Below are 22041 nucleotides of genomic sequence, written 5' to 3' on the forward strand. Positions count from 1 at the left end.
GCCCTGAGAGCATTACTGAGACTGGCTGGGTGTGAGTGAGTGAGTGAGTGAGTGAGTGAGTGAATGTAGCCCTGAGAGCATTACTGAGACTGGCTGGGTGTGAGTGAGTGAGTGAGTGAGTGAGTGAGTGAATGTAGCCCTGAGAGCATTACTGAGACTGGCTGGGTGTGAGTGAGTGAGTGAGTGAGTGAGTGAATGTAGCCCTGAGAGCATTACTGAGACTGGCTGGGTGTGAGTGAGTGAGTGAGTGAGTGAGTGAATGTAGCCCTGAGAGCATTACTGAGACTGGCTGGGTGTGAGTGAGTGAGTGAGTGAGTGAGTGAGTGAATGTAGCCCTGAGAGCATTACTGAGACTGGCTGGGTGTGAGTGAGTGAGTGAGTGAGTGAGTGAATGTAGCCCTGAGAGCATTACTGAGACTGGCTGGGTGTGAGTGAGTGAGTGAGTGAGTGAGTGAATGTAGCCCTGAGAGCATTACTGAGACTGGCTGGGTGTGAGTGAGTGAGTGAGTGAGTGAGTGAGTGAGTGAATGTAGCCCTGAGAGCATTACTGAGACTGGCTGGGTGTGAGTGAGTGAGTGAGTGAGTGAGTGAATGTAGCCCTGAGAGCATTACTGAGACTGGCTGGGTGTGAGTGAGTGAGTGAGTGAGTGAGTGAGTGAGTGAATGTAGCCCTGAGAGCATTACTGAGACTGGTTGGGTGTGAGTGAGTGAGTGAGTGAGTGAGTGAGTGAATGTAGCCCTGAGAGCATTACTGAGACTGGCTGGGTGTGAGTGAGTGAGTGAGTGAGTGAGTGATTGTAGCCCTGAGAGCATTACTGAGACTGGCTGGGTGTGAGTGAGTGAGTGAGTGAGTGAGTGAGTGAGTGAGTGAATGTAGCCCTGAGAGCATTACTGAGACTGGCTGGGTGTGAGTGAGTGAGTGAGTGAGTGAGTGAGTGAATGTAGCCCTGAGAGCATTACTGAGACTGGCTGGGTGTGAGTGAGTGAGTGAGTGAGTGAGTGAGTGAATGTAGCCCTGAGAGCATTACTGAGACTGGCTGGGTGTGAGTGAGTGAGTGAGTGAGTGAGTGATTGTAGCCCTGAGAGCATTACTGAGACTGGCTGGGTGTGAGTGAGTGAGTGAGTGAGTGAGTGAGTGAGTGAGTGAATGTAGCCCTGAGAGCATTACTGAGACTGGCTGGGTGTGAGTGAGTGAGTGAGTGAGTGAGTGAGTGAATGTAGCCCTGAGAGCATTACTGAGACTGGCTGGGTGTGAGTGAGTGAGTGAGTGAGTGAGTGAGTGAGTGAATGTAGCCCTGAGAGCATTACTGAGACTGGCTGGGTGTGAGTGAGTGAGTGAGTGAGTGAGTGAGTGAATGTAGCCCTGAGAGCATTACTGAGACTGGCTGGGTGTGAGTGAGTGAGTGAGTGAGTGAGTGAGTGAATGTAGCCCTGAGAGCATTACTGAGACTGGCTGGGTGTGAGTGAGTGAGTGAGTGAGTGAGTGAGTGAGTGAGTGAATGTAGCCCTGAGAGCATTACTGAGACTGGCTGGGTGTGAGTGAGTGAGTGAGTGAGTGAGTGAGTGAATGTAGCCCTGAGAGCATTACTGAGACTGGCTGGGTGTGAGTGAGTGAGTGAGTGAGTGAGTGAGTGAGTGAGTGAATGTAGCCCTGAGAGCATTACTGAGACTGGCTGGGTGTGAGTGAGTGAGTGAGTGAGTGAGTGAGTGATTGTAGCCCTGAGAGCATTACTGAGACTGGCTGGGTGTGAGTGAGTGAGTGAGTGAGTGAAGTGGGTTAATGTTTGATTCCCTGCAAGAACTGTCACCATAAAGTTTGTGCCCAGCAGATTGATATCCAGCAGGGATGGATGAATGAATAATTGAATGAATGAATGAATATCTATCCCCACACCCATAGCCTGTAGCACATCCACAGGTAGGCTGGAGTGGAGCCTGGATTTCATGAGCTTCACTCAACCCCCCACCCTCCGTTCCATCTCCACTCATGCACATTCACAAAGCATATCATTAAACACAATGGGGTTTTTATCACAAGCTGTCGCCAAATACTGCTGGATTTGCATTGGAATTTAATTAGCCGTTCTGCGGGTTCACACAGCCGAGAAATCAGTCTTTTTCTTATACACACACACACACACACACACACACACACACACACACACGCTCGCTCATAAACAGACGTTCAGACGGACGCACCCACTCACATTCACGCTGTAGCTGAGCATGAATAATACAAAAGGACAGATTTATGAAAAAATAGATATACGTTGATATCGACTCCACACATTCTGCTGAAATGTGTGGCAGGAACAGGTGAAGGGATGAAAATAAAGGCATCGAGGAACACAATATATCACCACGACAGAAATGGATTGCTGACAAATATGAGGCATAAATATTTACTGTATGTAATCGTAGATTAAAAATCGCAATTCAGGGGTCAAAGCGGTTCTTGGAATTCCTGAATTAATATTAATAATAATAATAACAACAACAACAACAACAACAACAACAACAACATAAAAACAACAACAATAATAATAATAATAATAATAATAATAACAATAATGATAATAATAATAATAAAATAAATGATAATTATATTAGTAATGATAATACTGCTAATAATAATAATAATAATACAAATAATTAATAATAATATTAACAATAAAACAATTAATAATAATAATAATAATAATAATAATGAATACTACTACCACTAATAAAAACAATAAAATAAATAATACTAATAATAAAAAAAGAAAATAATAAAAATGATTAATAATAATAATAAGAAGAAGAAGAAGAAGAAGAAGAAAATTTTTCATAATAATATAAAAAAAACAATTTTTTATTACAATATTTAATTACAAATTTAATTTCTAAAAACTTTTGGACAGTAAGTAAAATGCAAATAATAACAAAATTAGTGACTTACGAGCGAAATAATTTCTTTCGCAGTTTTTTAGTTGAAATTAGCATTACAAATCTATGTCTAAATGTTTAACATTGTCAGCTATATTGGTTTTGTGAGTATATGCAAATCCCTAATTTAATGCATGCAGCACATTTCAAATAAATAAATAAGTAAATAAATAAAATATGGAACAGTTAAAAAAATATATAATAAAATAAAATAAGAAGAGGGGAAGACTTAGTTGTTCATGAGTAACAATGAGTCAAGGTTTGTTCTGGCAACAACAGTTTAAAAACAACTTTTGTCTATGCACAATGGTCAGAGATAAAAAAAAATTACTATCTACAGTCCTAATCAACATCATCACATCACAACTTACTGATGTTTACCAAAGCGGTTTAAATGCCAGTGTCTGGCATGGTATAGGTTATTGGGTATGGGTAACTTGTACATGGGTGACTAACACATCTATAAAGGCACCGTTAATGCTCAGGGGTAAGGTACACATACGCACAAGCATGATCAAATTCAGTAAAATATATTTATGAAAAATATTCTGGAAGGGTATTTCATCCCTCCAGTACAGTTCGCTCTCTATCTTGTCCACCGCCTTCGTACTAATCCGGCCTCCATTTCACACACAAAATATCCTTTCTAGCAGCTGTCAGAGTGTTTACCTGCTGGCGTGAATCTATATCTAAAGCTTGACATCTAATAAAAGAAATAAAAAAGTGCCCTGCGGGTGTGTTGGGTGTAATTTCCTCTCTACCTGCACACCAGATTGAACTCGAAAGCCGCTGCTCTTTCCACGCTCACCTGGGTTTCAGAAATTAAGTTATACCAGCTCTTCTCTCGACTGAATTCATAACATCCAGACAGCTTATATAACGCGCATATATAACGACTCACACAGCGATATAAACACAGATCAGACAAAACATTCGGACCACCACCCAAAAATGTGCTGATAATACGTATTTCATAATAAATGACTTTGACAGGGACCAAGTCACCAAACAAATGGGTTGGAGAATCACAGGCAGCCATGCTGACAGTAGCACAAACCGCTGGCAGGTTGTTGGGCGACCATAACTCAATAATAACTTAATGATTTACACTGGATGCCCTTCCTGACACAATCTTCCTATTTACCCAACAGCAGTAGCTCAGCCTAATTCAATTAGGGTACTGGACTAATAATCATAAGGTTGCCGGTTCAGGCCCCACCATCACCAAGTTGCCATTGTTGAGCCCCTGACCCCAAAGCCCTTAACCCTCCATTGCTCAAATTGTATTTAGTGATAACAGTAAGTCACTTTGGACTAAAAGCGTCTGCTAAATGCCACAAATGTAAATGCCAGAAAGCATCAGCCCACTGGTTCGGACCAACAGAGGAGCTACTGTGGCTCAGATTGTGTATAATGGGAATACTGGTGATGTGAATGTGTCACAACACACAGTGCATCAAACCCGTGTGTGTATATAGGTTCAAACTGCCCATCCTAAATACTGTCCACCATCAAAAGGACCTATGGGCATGCTGGAACTCAAATTGTTATGAACCCATTGTACTCATTGTAATGCTGAGTTTGTTATGTTCCTCCAGGTACTTTATTTTTCTGTCACCTGTCAAAAACAAGTAGGAGGTAAACTGACCGCTCAAAAATATGAGTCTGGGATAGATTAGGACTCTGTCCATGGTGCTGATCTATCACAGTGCATCACACTCTCATTATGGACCCCCTGTGGCACTGATGAGCATAAAGCATTTAGTAAAAATGAAGAGATTGTGATTATAAAAAGCGTTTATAATAAATGTCTTTTGGTAATAGCTAGGGCAAAGAAAGAGTAGGAGCATTACACATAAATTTAGATAAATGTTCACAACAAAATATCTCATTTTAAATCAAATAATAATACAATTATTGTTATTTTTATTATTATAGGATAATTAACAAGGTCAAGCAAAATTTGATTAAAATTAGATATTTTCTTTATCCTAATATTAATATAAATAAAAAATATATAATTAAAATAACAATTGGATAAAGATTTCATTAATTATTATTGTTATTATTATTATTATTATAATTATGTTGTAATTTATTATTATTGTTATTATTACCTTGTTATTATTATTGCTATTATTAATATAAATAGTAAAATACTGTATAATTAAAATAGTATTAAGATATACATTATTTAAATTACTGTAATTAATATTATATTATTAATAGTATATTAGTAATATTGTTGCTTTATTATTGGTAATATTAGCATTATTTTTTATTTGTATTAGTATTGCTTTATTATTATTGTTATTATTATTACTTTATATTATTGCTTTTTTATTATTTATTTTAATTATTATTGCTTCATTATTATTATTATTATTTTCATTATTATTTTTATTATTATTGCTTTATTATTATTATTATTATTATTATTATTATTGCTTCTTTATCATTATTATTATCATTATTTTTTTAATTTTTTATTTTATTCATTATTATTATTTATTTATTTTTAATTTTTTTAATTTTTATTATTGCTGTTGTATCTGAAATAGCTTGGATTTGATCCCCCTGAATGACTGAGGCGAAGACAAATTTAAGATCTAACTTTAATTGCTGGAACATTTTATTTTAATGTTTCAGAGGCAAAAATCGAAAACCATTTATGGACTACAAGTGAAATAATGTGTAACATTAGATTTTGGGCCAGAACATTTCTTTAAACAAATAACTAAACGCTGTCACTTTTGTTCATGCTTAAACATCTGTACGGCCGGAACTTTTCAAAGCACAACAACATTAACATGAATAAGTGACTCATAAACGCGCTGCACTAATAGGGGTGGCAGAGGAACGTTTACTCACATTTTAGAGCCACATTTAAATAAAGCTGTTCGGTTTTACTAGGAAACGAGCAGTTTGGCGTGAGTGATGAATTCAGCTCGGAACATAACCACGCTGGGTGAGTCCGATTACACAGTCACATTAAACTGGGAGTGTTGAACTCTAAGGGGGGTCACATTTCCAGATAGACTCTAAATGTGATATTCTTAGAGTCCATTTCTCCTGCATTAAAGTGCTTCATGAGTTCACTAAACTGAAGCGTGAAGGTTCTCTGCTCTTACAAATCACTGTATTTACATGCTGTGAGCTTTTATTCCACCCAACGTCCCTCACCTTTAAGAGGGAGGAATAAAACTAGTGGATTTAACAACTGCATCTCGACTACCGGGGAGTCAGCAGGACGACTTTATGACTTTTTTGAAGATAATATGGAAAATAAATACGTTTCCCATCATTAATCACTATTTTCACCCATAACTTCAAGATACTCAATTTCCCTGAGCACTCTGATGACCTCTGCCTGTCGTCTGACATTCTCACTGACCGAGAAGGGCCACTGGCTAACATGTGCTTCCTTTAAACCTCCCAGCTTCATCTGCCAGTATTTGGAAGGACCACACTACTCCTTCTGTATTCCTCCACCACTCATGCTGGCGCCTTACCCGGACAGTCTGAGTCTCTGCTGCAAAGGCAAGACAGTGAATCTCCATCCGGCCCTCCCTCCCTCAGGCACATCCAGCTGGATCTGTTGAGTGAATTATGAGCAAAGTACTACAGTTTCGCTAATATTAACCACGTGTCCCACAGACTCGGGTGAGGAGGTTCAGTTAATGCTTCAATCAAACATCAGAATGTAAAAAAAAAATGCCAATATGAACCCTCACTGAGCATTTACTTAGGAACACCTTTCTGACTGTATTCTGACTGTAGCCCATCTGTACACCCATCATTCATCATTACAAAGGGACACCCGTTGGACGATCGCTTTCTAGATGGCAGCAAGATGCTGGCACAATGTTCTGGTCATGCTGTCTCTCTCTTTCATTCAGCATGAGACTTTGTGTTCCCGGCTGAGTTATTTAAAAAAAAAATAATACGTTTTTATCACCGACAGTGTGTTCAGGTCTCGTCGACATCAGAGTTACAAAATGATTTCCATTTGTACTCTGCACACTAGCTTTTTTTTTTTTTTTTTTTTTTACCCCTTTTTCTCCCCTTTTAGCGCATCCAATTGTTCAATTAGCATCGTGCTTCCTCTCTGTCTATGCCGAACCCTGCCCTGACGGAGGTGATTGAAGCTAACCCGTATCCCCTCCGAAACACGAGCAGCAGCCAGATGCATCTTTGCCACCCACACATTGACGAGTTTGGCGCCACCTAGCGTTGCATGCGGAGAGACACACCCTAAGGGCACCCCCTCCCATCTCTGTGTAAGCGCCTCCAATCAGCCGGCAGAGAACGCAATCGCATTCTGACAGAGAGAGACCCACATCCGGTTCTTTGTCCCACCCCCCGCATGAGCAACCGGCCAATCGTTGCTCATATAGCCACTCAGCTTCGAACCGGTAAAGCAAGGCTGGATTCGATACCACGCTTCTCAGAATCCAGCCCTGGTTGCAGCGCGTTTCTTTTTACCGCTGCGCCACCTGAGCGGCTTAGCTAACATTTTTAAGACCACAAGAAAGGTCTCCATATACTTAAATGGATGCTGGATGCTGCAGACACCAGCTTTAAAAGCTCTTTGTAAATTGAGAACGTGCTGAGTGGTGACATATCGCCATCTAAATCTGGGCCTAAAGGGCAACCAGGGTCAAGATTGTGGTCCTGGAAGAGCGATGCTGCGTTAGTGCAAGTGATCGGGGTTTCTGTTAGAAGTTGGCACCGCTTTACTCAACGTATGTAGTTAAATCTGTTAAAACCACCTCCTTGTTTATACATTCACTGTCCAGTTTATCAGCTCCACTTACCATACAGAAGCACTTTGTAGTTCTACAATTACTGACTGTAGTCCATCTGTTTCTCTGCATTCTTTGTTAGCCCCCTTTCATGCTGTTCTTCAATTGTCAGGACCTCCACAGGACCACCACAGAGCAGGTTTATTTAGGTGGTGGATGATTCTCAGCACTGCAGTGACACTGACATGGTGGTGGTGTGTTAGTGTGTGTTGTGCTGGTATGAGTGGATCAGACACAGCAGCGCTGCTGATATGTACCAGCTCCGCCCACTTTTCCTAATTGCTAAAAGTTACAGCAGCTTCAAAAGTCCGTTTGAAATGCAGGATGGGAAGGTGGGGGGGTGAAAGGTTGCACATTTGCAGCAAACAGCTTCTTATACCAACCGAGCTTTTTAGGGGGGAGTAAATAAGTCTGGCTAACAACCTCCGTCTGCGTGTCGCTTTTACTTACATTCACAGAAGGATCGTATTGGCCGGGTCGTCGGCCCAAGGTTGAGGGGGGCCGTGCTGATTGGTGAAGACGTTTCTTTCGGTCCAAGCGTCTCTCCGGGGGCTGACAGAGCGTTGGGAAATGTATAGAGAGCAAACATATTCAGCACTGCTGCAGTCTCATCGTGGTCTACTGGGACCGCTTGCCTTACAAGGACATAGGCGTGATTTCCCAGCCTGCACTAAACACCAGCGGACAGGTGCGGAATGAAAGAACTGGTGGTGAATCCTGCGCTCGGTGGAAATGCATGGCACTCGTTCGCCGGCTTCATACGCCTTCTCTATCTAGCCTGCGGCGGCTTTTTACAGTCCGCCTGCCTATAGTAGCTCTCAATAACGCAATCAATATTTGACCTTCCACTGTATTATCGCTCCTCTTCTTTTTCTTCATTCTCCCATTGGAGCCTGAAATTACATTCTCTGCTAAAGGCCATCATGCACAGCAGATCCTAAATATGGTCCTGCCAACTGCACTCACAGAGCATCGAATAGACCCAAGAGCGAGAGAAAAGGCCATAAAAAGAACTCTGGTTCAATAAAATACCATCTAAAGTAACACAATGCTGAAGTAAAAATGACATTTATATAATTTTCGCCCAGCTTCAAATGTAGGCGATCGGCCAAGATGTGTTCGGTGTCTGATGAGTGCCGCCTCAGTTTCGCACTGAAGTTATGAGTCTAATATTAAAACGGATACAGTGAGCAGCATACCAACATCACCTTCAATAAAATAAAATATATATATTTATTCTGGCTCTAGCTTTCGCTTTAGGATATTTCCCATTTCCCGAATCGTATATACTCAATTACACTGTATACTGTTTACCTGGGTTGACCCCCACGCCGGACGAGGAGAGTTCCAGGCTAACACTCAAAGGCTTCGATATATTGTATTGTATTTTTCCTAGGCGAATCTGAGCATTCAGACAGACGGTGAAAAACACACAAAAGCCCAGTTTGAGCATTTTTAACTTTAATAAAATATATAAGAGCTCAAGGGTTGATTTATTGCCAGCTATTTATCAGATCATTTTCTTTGCTTTGTCAAAATGCAATTTTAATATTTTTGTATTAATAGGGTGTCAAGAAATGCTGACCATGGTGGTAAAAGAAATATATCTTGTAATATAAACAGACAGCCCAGATTTATGAGACCGTCTTGCTGTGGGAGACTAGAGTAAAGCGCCCGACTGTGGACGCTTAAAGAGCTTAAAGGATGTGAAATTATTGGCATTTTAATGATATACTCTATATGAACACATGTACTAGGTTCCTAGAACCCTGGTTCTGTATGACACTCACACTACCAGCTGCACCACCATGATGTTCTGTTTGTTGACTGAGCCATAACATTAAAACCACCTCCTTGCTTCTACACTCACTGTCCATTTTATCAGCTCCACTTACCATACAGAAGCACTTTGTAGTTCTACAATTACTGACTGTAGTCCATCTGTTTCTCTACATACTATTTTAACCTGCTTTCACCCTGTTCTTCAATGGTCAGGACCCCCACAGGACCACCACAGAGCAGGTATTATTTAGGTGGTGGATCATTCTCAGCACTGCAGTGACACTGACATGGTGGTGGTGTGTTAGTGTGTGTTGTGCTGGTATGAGTGGATCAGACACAGCAGCGCTGCTGGAGTTTTTAAATTCCGTGTCCACTCACTGTCCACTATTAGACACTCCTACCTAGTTGGTCCACCTTGTAGATGTAAAGTCAGAGACGATCGCTCATCTATTGCTGCTGTTTAAGTTGGTCATCTTCTAGACCTTCATCAGCGGTCATAGGACGCTGCCCACGGGGCGCTGTTGGCTGGATATTTTTGGTTGGTGGACTATTCTCAGTCCAGCAGTGACAGTGAGGTGTTTAGAAACTCCATCAGTCTAGTCTATCACAAAGCACCTCACACACCTGTTTACTCGCTCACTCTCACTCACATCTAGGAGCTATTTAGACTAGCAAATACATATACTGGTATGTACAGGAAGACAACCCTAGGTTTGAACCAAGTTCCACAGAACAACAGTCCAATTCATTGCTCCAGTAGTGTAAAGCACACTGCTGTTGGACCTTGGAGCAGTCTTTATAAGTCATGTGTACTAAATATAAGTCATAAGTATTGAATAGACACGTTTAGAATATGGCCACCTCAAACCACTGGGAACAGCACAGCACATTAGCAAGGCAGCTAATTCAACTACTGGCATGTTTAAGGTGGTGAAAGAAAACCTCCTTACAGACCGTGACAAGGTGAAACCCAGGTTGACCCCTGAATCCCGGCAGTAAGATCCTCAATCGCACCGTGTACAATTGTTGCTCCACACTAGAGCGGCTTTTATTGCTTGTATTAATCTTGCAAATGAATTTTTTTCTGGGCACCCGAGGACCACGCCGCAATTTAATTCTGATTAAAAGTCTCGGCGTTTTTTTTTTTTTTTCAGTGCACGACTTTAATCTCTGGAAGTAAAACAGGGTCCTGCGAGAAAGAGCGAAGGGAAAAGGAAACACGGAAAATAATAAAATACATCTTGATGAATAGAGAAATAAATTAATGTAAAATCAGCCAAACAAAACGACGTGATGGAATCGGCTGATCCGCTGATTTGAAGACGCGAGTGTGTGAGTGTGAGTGTGTGTGTGCAAGTGGAATATTTGTAGGGTGTACTTAATAGTAAAACATGAAACGCCTTAGGGATTTATTTCATGGTAGGTTACATTCTGATAGGATAATCAAAAAGATGTAATGAAAAGAATGAAATAAGTTTATCGAAAACATTGTAGATGTTTTGAAGGTGACAACACAATAAATTCATTATCATTGTGTATGTTTAAAAATGTTATTAATAGGGATCATATTCTAACATTTTATTATTGTATTGATATAAATAATATTATATAAATACACCGAACAGGCATAACATTATGACCACCTTCCTAATATTGTGTCGGCCCCCCTTTTGCTGCCAAAACAGCCCTGACCCGGCGAGCATTAACTTCTTCAGCAATTTGAGCTGTCGGACCACACGGGCCAGCTTTCGCTCCCCACGTGTATCAATGAGCCTTGGCTGGTTTACCACTATTCCTTCCTTGAATCACTTTTGATAGATACTGACCACTGCAGACTGGGAACATCCCATCTCACAGTTTTGGAGATGCTCTGATCCAGTCGTCTAGCCGTCACAATTCAAATCCTTATGCTTGCTCATTTTTCCTGCTTCTAACATCAACTTTGAGGATAAAATGTTCACTTGCCGCCATATATATTTCCCCCACTAACAGGTGCCGTGATGAAGAGATAATCAGTGTTATTCACTTCACCCGTCAGTGCTCATAATGTTATGCCTGGTCGGTGTATTTTGAAATGTAAAAGGTTATTAAATATTGATAAAAATGCTACTATCAAATAGTTTTCAGGTTTTACAAAGCCACCCCCCATACGCTACCTACACCCTATATCATATAAGGTAAAAAATATAAATAAACATATTTCACTCACTAGCTTTGCATCAGTCGTTGACATGGCAGGAATGTTTCAGAATGGCAGGAACCTCCACTGGTCAATTTGGTCGCCCGTAATGTGCAATTTATGGCTGGGACTTCAGGTTTTAATGCTGCTGCTGTTGATGCTGCTGCTGCTGCAAAAAAAAAAAAAAAAAAAAAAAAAGTAAAGAGGAAGTTAAAAACAAAATTAATATTATATTATAAAAAAATATTTTAAATATTCAACTAAAAAGTCAAAGCAAACAGCTTAAACATTTCTGTCGGTACATTTAGATCTATAAACCACAGGTTTAGTTTAAAAAAGTATATTATAGCTCCTCCCCCGGGCTTCTCCTCACGCCGTATCTTGCGTTCTCATTGGCGGAAGCTCGACACTGCACTCACTGCCAGTCACAACCTGATTTTAAATCACAGGATTTTTAGCCGGCGGAAGAACATGCTAAACTTGTGTAGCTGGAGATGAGGATTAAAGCTAGGTCCTATTTCAGGACCCATTTGACTGAGCGGCACTGCCCGTGTCTGCATGGATTTCCTCCGGGAGCTCCGGTTTCCTCCCACGGCACAAAGACGTGTGAGTGAGATGAACTGGAGATACAAGATTGAACTTGAACTGATGAATCTTGTATAACCAGTAACTACCTGTCCTGTCATGAATGTAACCAAAGTAAGTAAAGCATGACGTTAAAATCCTAATAAATAAATAAATAAGTGATTCTGTCCACAGTCAAGTATGCTATACAACACCATGAGCTGTGTATAAATAAAAGTTCCAGGTTCCGCTTTTAATAGGGCAGCAGAAGCTTAGCAGTTAAAGTACTCGAGTACTGATCAATGGTCAATGTTTCAGCCCTATAACTGCCAAATCCCACTGTTGGGCCCCTACACAAGGCCCTTAGCCCCCATCTGTTTGTATTGTATTCAGGCACAGCTCTACAGGAGTGAGAAATGCTCCTCCAGTGTGTAGTACCAGAGTAATTAACTACACAAAGTGAACCGAAAATCCTTCCTTATAGCCGTAAAACAGTTACAAAACCGCCAAGAATTCTTTAACCTTTGAGTCTTTTTAAAGCGAAAGAGGCTCAAGTTCCTCATCAGCCCTTAAATTAAATGATTTAATAACAAATTACATCCTGCTCAGCGCTGGGATTAGGTTGCAAGTCATTTATTTCTATTTAAGTCGTACAGCACTTGTTAAAAGAGGCTGCGCTGAGGGAAAACGGGCCTGCGGAAATAAATTAGAGAATTATTAAAAACTCAATTTATATCAAAAACAAGCCATTAAAATAAACGTACGGCTATTTATTGAGAGCTTGTATGAAATTAATAAATTACCTACTTGTATTTCAAATTTATGAGCATTAAACAAAGAAAACAAAATTGCTAGTAAATTAATATATATATATATATATATATATATATATATATATATATATATATATATATATATATACACACATATATGTATGTGTGTATATAACACAAATATGTGTGTGTATAACACAAATATGTATGTTTATATATATATATATATATATAACATATTTATATAACATATATACATTATACATATATAAATATATACATAACATACTATATATACTATATATATAGTATATTACACAATACACACATATATATTTATGTATCTTATGTATGTATCTTATATTACATTACACAAATATTTATATACATTACATAACATAATCATATGTGTGTGGGGACGCTCCTCCCCCGGGCTTCCCCAAACACTGTAGGTGTGTTCGAAAACCTAGGGAGCTGCCTTGCTGTCTTACTGTCTACATAGGCAGCTGCCTTAGTAGAGAGGATTCTAATAAGTCAATGACTTATAAGGCAGGTTATTCGAACACACTACTTAGACAGCGATTCCATCGGGTTTAGCATTTTGCGTTTAGCATCTTGCCATTAAAACCAATGGACAGCACGCTAACGTCAATATAACATCTTCCTTCATGTACCGATTACGGTTAAATTTCCTGACAAGCCCGAACTTGCAAATAAAAACACTCGGTACGAGTTTATACAAGTTAAAAATCAGTAATATTTTATTTACGTTTGAAAATAACTCCATTCGTTTCTCCGCCCCTTCAGCCATGTTTATTTTTCTGTGAGAGACGAGCGCCCGACCCGCAATGAATTCTGGGATTGCCTTGATCACTAAGGCAGCGTCGGATGCTCACTCGTTCTTGAGCCAAAATAACATTGAAATATGAAGATACCTCTGAAGTGAGGATTTTTAGGCATCTAGGATTTCGAACAGCCTCCTTCTCGGGAGCGTGCACAGGATGACGTAAAATGCTGTCTATGTAGAGCTCCTCCTACGGGCTTTCCCTCATGCCGTATCTTGCGTATTGGCTGAGGCTCGACTCCGCACTCACTGCCAGTCTCAACCTGATTTTGAGTTGCAGGATTCAGGAATTTACCTCGCCAGAAGAACATGCAAAACTTGGGTAGCTGGAGATGAGGATTAAAGCTAGGTCCTCGTTATGTACCCATTTGGCCCAGCTGTGCCACCGTGGCACAATCAATAAGACAGTTGGAGCATCATTAAACAGTATGGCGGCATCATACATCAATAAAAACATGCATGGAGCAGAGTATCAGAGCAGTAAGCTTTTAATTTAGTTTATTTCTATGTTTCTATCACAGGTTGCTGCAGTACATCTAATCCCACTGCTAATGCACACAGTCCGACCACGATCATGTGACAGCGGGACCAGACCGATCCTGGGATGTGCTGACAGACAGATGAAAAGGTGAAATGCCCGTCAGGCCGTGAACGGTCCTCCCCGCCCGTGCCTTTTGTCCAGGCTCGATGATTATAGCCACCGCCGCAGTAGCCTCACAAAAGGCTGAAGTGCAAATGGACAGTTTTTCTGGCAGCCCGTCTCCTCCCCTTTAAACACAGACTCCACAGCTGCCCCATTTCTGCTGCATTTCGGGTTTCTCCAGCTTCTGCCCCCATCATGAAAAAAATAAAAAGATCTGAGTCCATGACGTGCACATAGAGACATCGGGTTAGTGTAATATGCTGCTTGAATGGACCTATGTCATGGCAGTAATAAGGGATTGCAAAGATTTCCGCAACTGGTCTTTTCTGTGGCTGAATTATTGGAACACTTTGTCCAAAAACATTCATGACATGTGGAACAGCTCTACTTGGAGCACTTGGTAGGATATAGAAAATGTGGACAGTGGTAGTCTAGTGGGTGGAGCTTTGGGCTATCAATCGGAAGATTGTCGGTTCAAATCCAGGCTCTGCTATGCAAGGCAAGGCCCCTAACTCTGTCTGTACAATGGTCAATCTTGTGCTTTGACCACAGCTTCCAAGCAAACTGAGATAAATGGAAAAATAACTTCAGGTATATATGACAAATAAATGCATTCTTTATATGGGGTTGGCTCGGTGGGTAGCACTGCCACCTCACAGCAAGAAGGTCCTGGGTCCGATTCATTGCAAACGTATAGAAAAATGACCCCAAACCTCTTTAATTATTTTAAAATGACCAAAAGCTAAGCCTTTGAAGAGCATTCATTCATTCATTCATTGTCTGTTTTATCTCTGCTTTATCCTGACCAGGGTCAAAGTGGGTGCAATTCACTGGACGAAAGGTAGGAAACACCCTGGACAGGATGCCAGTCATTCACAGGGCAAACAAACACACACTTGGGGCAATATTGTATCTCCAGTTAATCTGACTGAATGTCTTTGGACTGTTGGAGGAAACCGGAGCACCCGAAGGAAACCCACGCAGACACCTGGGAATCAAACCCAGGACCTTTTTGCTGTGAGGCGACAGTGCGGAAGTCCCCGCAAAGCTCAGAAAACCACAAACTGTCCTGAAACAGGTGCAATTTACAAGATTTCCCAAAGATCCTTTCTGACTTTTGAAGCAAAAACAAAGCTCACAGTCGCAGGATGACTTTAAAACAGCAGGAACAACAGTTACACAGAAAATAAAAAGTAATACACTGATCAGCCATAACATTAAAAAAACACCTCCTTGTTTCTACACTCACTGTCCATTTTAACAGCTCCATTGTAGTTCTGCAATTACTGACTGTAGTCCATCTGCTTCTCTGCATGCTTTGTTAGCCCCATGTCATGCTGTTCTTCAATGGTCAGGACCCCCACAGAGCAGGTATTATTTAGGTGGTGGATCATTCTCAGCACTGCAGTGACACTGACATGGTGGTGGTGTGTTAGTGTGTGTTGTGCTGGTATGAGTGGATCAGACACAGCAGCGCTGCTGGAGTTTTTAAATACCGTGTCCACTCACTGTCCACTCTATTAGACACTCCTACCTAGTTGTTTCACCTTGTAGATGTAAAGTCAGAGACGATCGCTCATCTATTGCTGCTGTTTGAGTCGGTCATCTTCTAGACCTTCATCAGTGGTCACAGGACACTGCCCACGGGGCGCTGTTGGCTGGATGTTTTTGGTTGGTGGACTATTCTCAGTCCAGCAGTGACAGTGATGTGTTTAAAAACTCCAGCAGTGCTGCTGTGTCTGGATAAAATGGTTAGTGAGTGTAGAAACCAGGAGGTGGTTTTAATGTTGACCTCAACCATCCGTCTCTCTGTCCAGAATCAGCGACCGACCACAAGAAGGCTTTTTATTTTACCAAATAGGCACAAATTTGCAAGGATACACCTCTAGTTTGGATTGTATTCCTCGTAGAGTAATAAGCACTATTAAATATCCACAATGTTTTGCACACGTGTCACAACTGTTTTGTCAACCAGGTCGACTTGAAATCGAATCATCTGAGAGAGAGAACAATACGGCGAGCGGCTTCAGGGGATCGGCGCATTTTCCTCTACGTATCCATCAGTCTCCGTGTCCGCCCGAACGCTCTCCCTCATAGTTTTTAATAAAGCGCGGTAAGGGGGGGGTTGCAAAACATTATAGGTGGCTCCGTCATAGCGCTAGCACCCACCACCTGGCCCCGAGGCTGCAGTGCACCATGGGATCTGGTGTGAATAAACCAGAGCCATACATCATTGAGCAATAGACCGCAGGAGTCCGGGGTTAAACAATGTAATTTGGATCTCGCGCGCGCAATTTATTATCAGGTGTCAAAAGAAGTTTTAAGTTGTTCGTGCCGCCGGAACGCGGCGAGGGAAGTGAGGTTCTGCACGCTAACCAAGTAAAAAACTTCATTTGATAAAGTGAGGCTGTGTTTTCTTGTTTATTCGGGCGAGAAAAGAGCACACGGTAGGGGGGGGGGGGGGGGGGGGAACAGCCCAAAACAGAACTGAGTCTCACTGTATAGCAGCATCGTATCATTTACAACTACATCTCTAGGTCCTAATTTAACTGGAGCAGCTTGTTTGTTTATATGCAAGCACCGAAGTGAGGTTAGAAGGCCTGACTCACAGTCGATAATCCAATTCATCCCAAAGCTGTAACCTAGGGTTAAGACTGTGAATGGTCTTTATTTGGCCTAAGAGGTTTAGGTCTTATTCTACTGGAACAGCTTGTTTGTTTACAAACACTGAAGTAAAGAGAGAAGGCCTGACTCACAGTCGATATTCCAATTCATCCCAAAGCTGTACCCTGGGGTTAAAGTTCTTTACTTTGATCTGTAAAAGCCACCGAAATTCATTCCTGAGAGCTTTAGGTCTTATTCTAGAAACAGCAGGAGCTTAGCAGTTAAAGTACTGGACTAGTAATCAGAAGGTTGTGGGTTCAAGCCCCATCAAAGCCAAGTTGCCACTGTTGGGCCCCCGAGCAAGGCCCTTAACCTCTGATTGCTCAAACTATATTAGGTCATAATTGTAAGTCGCCTTGGACAAAAGCGTCCGCTTAATCCTGGTCAGGGTCGCAGTGGATCTGATTCACTGGGCGAGAGGTCGCTAGTCCACCACAGGACAAAGACACACATTCACTCATACCTAGGGGCAATTTTGTATCTCCAATTAACCTGACTGCATGTATTTGGACTGGGAGGAATTGGGGAGAACATGCAAACCATGAGCTTGTCGGACGTCCCGTTCCAAAAACTAATATTATTAAAACCTCTGTGCAATCTTCAGCTATAACAGCCACCACTCTTCTAAGAAAGGCTTCTCGCAAGACGGAAGCATGTCTGTGGGAATTTGTGCCCATTCAGTCAGAACATCTGAAGTTCAGTTCCAGTTCATTACGAAGCTGTCCAGTAGGGCTGTGGTCAGGGCTCCAAAGTTTGCAGACCACTGGAGTTTCTTTAAACAAGTGAAGCGGTCATGCTGGAACAGGACAGGGCAGGGCCTTCCCTAAACTACTGCTCCAATGTTTATATATTGTGGTGGTGGAAATGCATGTATTCAGTCATTAAATAGGGGTGCAGCAATACTTTTGTCCATATAGTGAATCTAAAGACTCTAAGATTTTAGGGCTCCGTTATAGAGTAGACCTCTCGTAGGGTGTCGGTGCCAAAGTTCAGTAGGAGGGAGGAAATCTCCGGCAGTTTAAAGGATTATCGGCTACAAAGCGCCTGCCAGAAGAAAACGAGGGCCAGCCAGCAGAGTGATACGAGTGAATTAAGAGATTAAGATGCTTTATAAAGACAGATTACAAAGCCATCGGGGCTTGTGAATGGAAAAGACAAACCGCGAGATGGGATAATTCCCTTGTACTTTTCTTTCATGGAGAGGCTATTATTTCACTTTGCATGCGCTCGCAGGAATTGATTAGTAACGGACACCCAGACCGAGAGTTGGGTTCGAGCGAGGAATAAAGGCTTAGCGCGGAGGATAAAACAGACCGGGTGAATAAAAGCATGAATGTGATACTGGTACACTATCCGTACGTGTCTTGACTGTTGACGTGGTCTCCAGAGGCCGGCCGCCGTCCTCTTAATGAGATTTGATGTCTGGCGTAAGTCTACAAAACATTTAGCTTTCAAGATTACTAAAATCAAAGTCCGCCACGCCCACATTCCTCATTACATTAAATTCAATCCAAAGGGTCAAACTTTGAGTAAACAAATCCAGAAAATAAATGTGTAAAAAATGTACTGTTATAATTTTGCCTCCTTTTTAAACACTATATTGGCAAAAGTATTTGGACACCTGACCATGAGCTTGTTGGACATTTATTTATTCATTCATTGTCTATTTTACCACCGCTTTATCCTATTCAGGGTCGCGATGGGTACAAGAAACACACACACACTTGGGGCAATTTACTATCTTCAGTCAACCTGACTGCACATCTTTGGACTGTAGGAGGTAAATGGAGCACCTGGAGGAAACCCACTCAGACACGGGGAGAACATGCAAACTCCACACAGAAAGGACCCAAACCACTCCACCTGCCATTCTAACCAAGGACCTTCTAGCTGTGAGATGACTGTGCTATCCACCGAGCCACCCACTTGTCAGATGTCCCATTTCAAGGCTTCAGAGAAGCTTTCTCACAAGACAAGAATGTCGGTGGGAATTTGTGCCAATTCTATCAAAAGAGCATTTTTAATTTCAGGCACTGATGTTAGACGAAGGCTTGGCTCTCAAACCCTTCCTCAAGACAAGACAAACCCAAGTGTGTTTGTTGAATGCCCAGCCATACTTAATAACAGAGACTTGAACTCTGGTCTCAGAGGAAGCAGACTAGTGTAATAAACTGATGCACCAACCAAGCAACTTCTCACATCACATCTCTGACAAGCTGGCTAACCAGAAATTGTTTATTCTAAAAACAAAATCCATAAATTAAGTTGGACAGTTTTGGTTACAGTTGCGCTGATGTGTTACTGTATCATTTAGCTAACAAATGGCAGCTTTAGAAGACAAGACATATGAGAAATAATTGAAATTAGAGCAGATCAAGGAGGTCAGAGGGCAGAAAATGTTCCTCAAGCCTTGTTGCATCTTTCCTCAGCTGAGAAACTCACATGAACATCGACCATCAGCACCTTCTCAACAAGCAAAAAGCAGTATCCAGTGAGTGACAGTTATGCAGGGCAGAATTGCCTTGTTGACAAGAGTTCAGAAGTAAGAGGCTAAAGTAGCTCAAATAACTGTAATCAAACCTTAAGATGATATCCTACAACAGGTGAAGACCACTAGCAGCTGAAGACTGTGAAGAAGGTAAACATCGACTTTATGCATCATGAAGCATAAGGTAGACATAGTTTCGACCAGAATCACTAACCTCATTTGAGCATTTTCCCCCAAACCAGGCACAAGGTACACAGTACATTTCAAAGAAGGTAAATCTAGGCCTCGCCCTCCACCATACACACACTCCCACAATCACTTACAACACTACACACCCACAAATATGTAAAATACAAGAGGCAATGAATCCACATCATATTGTAATACCCACAGTGGACATACCAATGCCTAATGTACTGCAGTACTCTTTACACTCAATACATAATCCCTAAAACACTGCACACCCACAGCTATGTCTAATACACGAGTCAATGAATCCACAACGTACTGCAATACTCACACTGGACATACCAATGCTTAGTGTACTTGCAATACTCTGTTTACACTCACACAGTTAGTAAAGAGGATCATTCGCTACAATACTCTATTATTCCATAAAAATATGAAATTATTCCAAACTACATTTTATTGAACACAAAATAAATAAATAAAATCGTAGCAACGTCAGTCAGGAGTCAGAATAAGATGGACTAGACTGTGTAAATAGTGACCATATGTCCTTGTTTCCCGGATGTAAAAACTCAAGCATTAAAAACTCGGTTGTAAAAGTTTTATTTTATTTAAAATGTAGTGAAGTAAAAGTTGACGATGTAAAAACAGATACTTAAAAAAAAGTACTTTAATACTGTAAAGAAGTTGTATTATTTTGCTACATTACACCACTGTGGTTGTTCTCAGTTTTTATGTAACCCGACGCAATTCGTTCTAATAAAACACACCTGTTTTCAGTTTTATGTAACCTACCTCTATTTGTAACCCACCTGTTTTCATAACCCACGTGTTTTGTAACCCACCTGTTTTGATAACACACCTCTTTCGTTACCCACCTGTTTTCATAACCTACCTCTTTTCTTTACCCACCTGTTTTGATAACACACCTCTTTTCGTTACCCACCTGTTTTCATAACCTACCTCTATTTGCAACCCACCTGTTTTCATATCCCACATGTATTCGTAACCTACCTGTTTTCATAACCCATCTCTATTCATAACCCACCGTTTTTCATAACCCGCCACTATTCTTATTCTACCTGTATTTATAACCCGTCTCTATTTAAACCCCACCTGTTTTCATAAGCCACCTCTATTTATAACCCACATCTATTCATAATCACAATTGTGTTACTTTTAAAATGTAATTGGAGGCACGGTGGCTCGGTGGGTAGCACTGTTGCCTCACAGCAAGAAGGTCCTGGATTTGATCCCCAGGTGGGGCGGTCCGGGTCCCTTCTGTGTGGAGTTTGCATGTTCTCCCCTTGTCCACGTGGGTTTCCTCTAGGAGCTCCAGTTTCCTCCCACAGTCCAAAGACGTGCAAGTGAGGTAAATTGGAGATACAAAATTGTCCATGACTGTGTTCAATATTAAAAACTTGAACTGATGAATCTTGTGTAATGAGTAACTACCGTTTCTGTCATGAATGTAATCAAGGTGTGTAAAACATGACATTAAAATCCTAATAAATAAATAAAATGTGATCAATTTCATACACCTGTAAACAACGAGTGTGCCTGAAACACCTAAAGTCAATGATTATGAAGAGTGTCCTCATACTTTTGGCCATGTATTGTACAAAGATTGAACAATTTGTACCACTAATGGACTGGTTATGTTTATTATTATTATTATGATCAGAATGTGCACTGTATTGTACTGAATAAAATCCCAGATTCCTCATTAAACCCGCTCTCCCAACAATAGGTTTTGATTTATAACGAGCGCCGACAAACAGCCGTGTTTACCGAACAAAGCATGAACGCGGTGCAATGAGAAAGGTGCTCGCAAAGCTGCAGACGTGCACTGATAACGGCAAGGGCACATGCCCACGCACTCCTCGAACACCCACCCCAAACACACACACACACATAACTAGTTGAATGGCAGAGCTATTCATGCGACCGGAGTCCCCCCCACCGCGAGCAGCACTCTCCCGGGGAACTCGAACTGAGACACAAATTACATTTTCTGCACAATTAAAGCAGCGGCGGGGCTAAGTGTGGAGCGAGTGGCCTGCGCCCCTGCAGGCCCTGCCGCTCAGCATAATGGCCGTGTGATGAAGATGGCCTCGAGTTAATTAGCTCCCGGAAATTTTCATTCTCGCCTCAGCAGCACCGATGGAAACTCACTAACCCT

This window comes from Trichomycterus rosablanca, chromosome 16 (genome assembly GCF_030014385.1).
Source record: "Trichomycterus rosablanca isolate fTriRos1 chromosome 16, fTriRos1.hap1, whole genome shotgun sequence".
NCBI lineage: Eukaryota > Metazoa > Chordata > Actinopteri > Siluriformes > Trichomycteridae > Trichomycterus > Trichomycterus rosablanca.